Source organism: Arachis ipaensis, chromosome B10 (genome assembly GCF_059453495.1).
Source record: "Arachis ipaensis isolate K30076 ecotype BB chromosome B10, ASM5945349v1, whole genome shotgun sequence".
NCBI classification, from domain to species: Eukaryota; Viridiplantae; Streptophyta; class Magnoliopsida; order Fabales; family Fabaceae; genus Arachis; species Arachis ipaensis.
In genome coordinates, this window is record NC_142435.1 from 21,238,055 (window position 1) to 21,244,154 (window position 6,100).

Sequence of the window (6,100 nt, forward strand, 5' to 3'; positions counted from 1 at the left end):
TTTATTGATATCTAAAATATTATTATCGAGATTTTATTGTTTAAAAAAAAATAATCTAAGATAGAGTACTCCAATATAATATAAGAACTCATATTTAGACTTTCCAAAGTTAAAACTAAAGTCTATATCTATGTTTAAAAATATATAAGAGCTCTTATAGTACTCAGTGAAGATTTTATTTTATTTTTATCTCCTTTCTTTTTTTTTTTTTTTGTTTTGGGAGAGGAATTAAGTAATCATATTTTGTACTCAACTGTTTAGTGACAATGGTTTATTTTTTTTTAAATTTTTTTATTCTGCTTTGATTCTTCAATATTTATTATTTTGATTCTGATAGATGTACTTATTTTTATTTCCAAGTAAATGTTTATTTTGTAAAATTTAATTAATATATGCCCTAAGAATACAAATTAAGATTACTAGTAATAGAAAATTTTAAATAATTTATTTTAATAAATACATAATAAATGTATTGAGAATTTAAATTTTATATTTTTTATAAAAATATTTTTAATTTATATCTTTATCATCCACTCCACACACAAATATCAGTTAATCCTAATTTTTATGATTGATGCAATTGGGTGACACGCAAAAATTGAAATTGAGTTTGATTGATAGAAAATGTTGAAGAAGACGATCATACAAGCAATTTAGGATTTTTATGTATTTTTTCTTTAAAATTAACATAATTTTAACAATGAAATATTTTTGTCAAAATAAAATTATTTTAATGAATATAATATTAATTTTTTTATAATTAATTTTATAAGCATTCAAATTTTTTATAATAAAAAAATAACTATTTATTTTAATTAATATGGACTGGGTTTCATTATTCAATCTCTCTTTTATATTGGTATAAGACTTTTGTAAATAAAATTATTGTAACTCAATTGGAATATTTATTTTGAGTTACATAGGCAACATTTTAAGATTATGTTTGCGTTTTCATACCATGAAAGTAACCCATCTCTCTAAAGAATGGGCATAATGTTCTTTTCTACGTACAGTACTGCAATTCAACCTTGTCCCTTCGTTGGATTATTGATCACATATATATTAATATTATATTTATTGAACTATATTATATATGGTACGGGTCTTTCTATCCATTCGTATTACACATCAAAATTAATCTGACCACGTTCTTCATTACATCATGCAAAACTCATTAGCATAAGAATGCATGCACAAGTCACAAATAACAAATCTGCTCTTATCATTTTTATTTGTCACATGAATTCAGTTATTTCTTACTCAACAAAGTTACAAAAAAAATTGCTATTTGATTGATGCTTAAATATGTATCAGAAAGACAAAATTTAATAATATTTACTTGGTTTATGTTTTCGTGAACGGTTTTGATGAGTAGAAAATTATTTTCGTAATTATTATTATTATTATTATTATTATTATTATTATTAATGCTTTATTTTAATAGTCTATGACTGAATAAATATTAATTATATGTGTTACTTTATTTAAAAATAGTTATTAACAGATTTATTTAACATGTATTTTAAAGATATATGTTAGATAATTCATTTTTATTAAAAAATCTAAACATTTTACTTTTAAAAGATTACATAATAAATATATTAAAAACTTAATTTTATGAGTTTTTTTATAAAAAAGTTTAAATTGATAATCTTAATTTGTGCTCTTAAATACATATGAGTTAATACCTAGTTTTATTAATTTTGACATGGATTTCATAATAATTTTTAGATAGTTGTAATTTTAATTACATGGATTAAATAATTGAGTAAATTTAGTTTCATTTACAAAATTCAATTATGTTACATGTACAAAAAAAATTAGTCATCGTATACAAAATACATATTTAGTGATTCATAATTTTTTTATTATGCTATTATAAAATAGTTTTATTATTTGATTATCTTATTATGGTAAATTTAATTATTTTTCTGATTAATTATTTAATTAAAAAATATATAAAATAATATACATAAATATATACAATATACATACGTATTTGAGTTTTACTGTACACATAATATTTTTGAATTTTCTTAGAAGATAACATAAAGTTTACACAATATTTATAAACGCTAAGTTGGTCTTATTTTTAATGGTATCATTAAATAGTTAAGTATTTTTATCAACTAATTCAAACTCAATAAAAATTACTTATATAACGACACACGTGAATTACATACTTATTTTTTGGTATATTTTTTTTATTGTCATTCTTTATTATTGTTGTTACTGTGTTTTTTTATTTCTCTCCCTTCTATTTCTCGTGGTTATTGTTACCTAGATTTTTTTTAATTATTTAATTTAAGATTGATGGTAATTAATTATAGTAGGAATACATAAGGAGTACATAAGGTTAATTACAAAACATTTATTTTCTACTATAATTAATTACCATCAATATTAAATTAATAAAATGAAAAAAATCTAAGTAATAGTTATTGCAACATTTTTTATTTTTTTTTATGTTTAATTTTTTTCTTCTTTTTATTTTTGTTTTTATTCATATTAATCAGGTGAAACCAGAATAATTAGGAGAAGGTGAAACAAGAAGGAGCAGAAGGAGAATTTTAATTTATGCATAATTTAATAGAAAAATAGTATCACAACTTTTTAACCGTGACACATATTCTTATTAAGAGGATAGAAAAAGATAAATTATGAGAATGTGAAACAACAAGGAAAAAAATGAAGAATGAGAAGAAGAAGAAGATGATGATAACGAAGAAGAAGAGGAGAGAGAGTTTTGAATTGTGTATAATTTATCAGAAAAAATTATTAAAAATTTTGTACTATAATACAGAAAATTTTTTAATTGACATAAGAATTTCTTAATTTTGACCCAGAAATTCTTTAACCGTGATATCATTTCCAACTAAATAAAGTGGTATTGATGTTTTTTTAGTTCTGAAACACATTTAAATATATTTTGTTGATTAAATGAGTTAAAATTTTGGATTTATGATTTTTTATTTAAAGATTTATTGTGTCTTATATCAAAAGAAAAAGTATAGGTGTTGTTTTCAATTAAATAATGTGTTTTTGTTATTATTGAATTGATTGTATAATATTAAACTAATATATATGAGATTTGGTCATTCTTATGTCATTTGAAATAATTTGATATATCTTTTAAATTTAAAATATTAAATATATTTTGTTGATTAAGTATGTCAAGGTTGTAAATTTGTGGTCTTTTAAAAATTATTTTCTGTGTCATTCACGACTAAATAATATATTTTGTTATTATCAAATTAATTTTATAATATTTAACTAAAAAGATGATGATGAATATTGATGATGATAATGGTGGTGGTAATAATAAAAAAGAAGAAAAGAAAAATAAAAGAAAAAAAATTAAACAAAAAAAAAAGAGAAGAAGATAATAACAATAATAATAACGAAGATGACGACTATGACAGTGAAAAAGAAAAGAAAGAAAAAAAAAAAAAAGACTACAACAGCCTACAAATGGTGTAATTTTTTTTCAAACATTAGTGACGGTAAGAATTATAATTCTAATTACCCAATATTATTACAAATTGTGCATGCAAACAGAACCGCCTTATCTTTTTCATTATCTCACTCAAACAACTTTTAATTCTCAGGTTAATTGTACGTTTACCAACCTTTCCAAAAAAAAATATAAACACTCTACAATTTTCATCTCGATAATGTCTACTTTATCTCTATTACTCTTATGAATTATTTATTTGAATACAATTTCATTAGGCTAAGATTATTTTGCTCATGTTAGATTCTTCTAACACCGCCATTCTACAACCTTCGTGGATATCTATATATACGCATATAACTTTCACGAGTTTTAATAACATAATATCAATTATTCTTATCTACTCTTCTATACACATATTTTCCACACTTCACTTGACTTCTTTTATTAAAAAAAAATCATCATGGTGGTGATCCAAGAAGAAATGGATCCGCCCTATGTTCAATTGTCCGATACAGAAGACGAGGAAATTGATGCTACTGCGACAGCAGAAGATGAAACTATAAATTATGAAAATCTGAAGAAGCGCATATGGAAAGACCGTATCCTTCTCCAGAAAATGAAGGAGAAACTTAACATGGACGAATTTGAAAACAAAGAAGCCAAACAAGAAGCGTCCAGGAAGAAAAAGATGTCTAGGGCACAAGACTCTGTCCTCAAATACATGGTCAAAATAATGGAGGTTTGCAAAGCTCGTGGATTTGTCTATGGCATCGTCCCCGAAAAAGGTATAGAATTACACCCTTTCTTTCAAAACAAGCGTTTCTTTTTCATTTAATTTTTTTAATTAAAACTTAACTATGCATAATTTAAAAGTTTAATTTGAAAGGAGGAATAATAATTACGTGAAATTATTTTTATGTAAAATTAATAATAATAAAATAATAATTTAATTAAATATATTAAATTATTTAAAAATTCTTAATTATAAAGGTTTATATTTGAGTTTTTTTTTAACAATTAATACAAAAATAATTTTAATATTTTTGTATGTTTTTATTAAAAAATATTTTATTTCTGTCGCACTTCAGTTTTAACTTTGATATTAAAATATTTTAATTATAATTTATAGGTAAACCAGTTACTGGCAGCTCGGATAGTTTGCGAGAATGGTGGAAAGAAAATATTAGATTTGACCAAACTGCTCCTACAGCAATTGCAAAGTATTTACCGTTACTTGAAAAGGGAGAGTTAGATGAATCGTCAAGCATACACCTTCTCCAAGATCTTCAAGACACAACACTAGGATCTCTTCTTTCAGCACTAATGCAACACTGTGTGCCGCCACAAAGGAGGTACCCTTTGGATAAAGGCGTGGCCCCGCCGTGGTGGCCTAATGGGTCAGAGGCATGGTGGGGTGAACAGGGCCTTTTGGCTCAAGAAAACGGGCCACCACCGTACAAGAAACCCCATGATTTGAAGAAGGCATGGAAGGTTTCGGTTTTGGCTTCAGTTATAAAACATATGTCCCCTAACTTGGAGAAATTGAGAAGGCTTGTGACTCAATCAAAGACCTTGCAAGATAGGATGACTGCCAAAGACAGCGCTACTTGGTCCAAAGTTGTGAACAAGGAAGAAGCTTCGTTGAGACTTACCAACAAGTGTCTTAAGATTTCTCATTCTTCGCCTAGCGACGAGGAGAATAATAAAGAAGACGGTGAAGGAGAAATCGAAGTCTTTGAGTCATCCCCAATAAGCTCTATTAATAATTCTCTTGATCATGTTCTGTTTGGTGGTGACGGCGGGAGTAGCAACAATGGAGACAGTGAAAAAAGAAAGTGTAATTTTGATAGTAATAATAATGGTAACAACTTTGTGGACAAACTACTGTATGCATGTCAGAACGTAGATTGTCCACAAAGCGATTTGTCTTTGGGATTTAAAGACAAGAATTCAAGAATGGACCACGAGTCGATGTGCGCTTTTCGCGGTGCTACTCTCAATCATCAGGAAAGTAACAGCAGCAATGAAAATTCGAAGGCTTTCCATGATTATCTGTCGAGTGAGGAGAGGATGACAAGTGTTGGAGATTGGATGAATATGGAGGTAGCCAAGGCCAATGACAACAATAACAATAATAATAATTTTGGTGACACTGATTTTGGCGATATTGATATTATGAACAGGATGGAAGAGATTGCAGGTGAAGCTTTTGGTGAGGACAATTTAGGGTTGTGGCCGAATGACATTGAAGGTTGTGAGTTGCTTGCGGCATTGGAGATGGTTAGAGCAGATAGCGTGATAGATTCCACTCATCAGAATAATAAATAAAGCTTGATCATATTTCCCCACATGACAGCCATCTTCTTGACCAAGAAGCAACTACTTCATCACTTTGGGACTATACTACTACTTCGTTTAAGAGCAACAACATTATATAATTACTTTTATATGTTTAAGAATACTGCAGTTTCTATGTATTATTAATTAATTATTAGTCTTTCTACTATCACATTATCATACACAATATGCTCACATATAATTAAATTGATTAATTACCTTATGTGAGTTATCTATAGTTATAAGTTATTATAGCATCCAAAAAATGGTCCTGTTATATGTAATATTGGTATTTTTAAATAAAAT

General features: G+C 26.2%; 1 pseudogene; it reads left to right on the plus strand.

Annotated features, from left to right (window-relative positions):
• Positions 1–3,917: 3,917 nt before the first annotated feature.
• On the plus strand, positions 3,918–5,785 carry LOC107620304 (putative ETHYLENE INSENSITIVE 3-like 4 protein pseudogene; annotated as a pseudogene).
• The last annotated feature ends 315 nt before the right edge of the window (positions 5,786–6,100 follow it).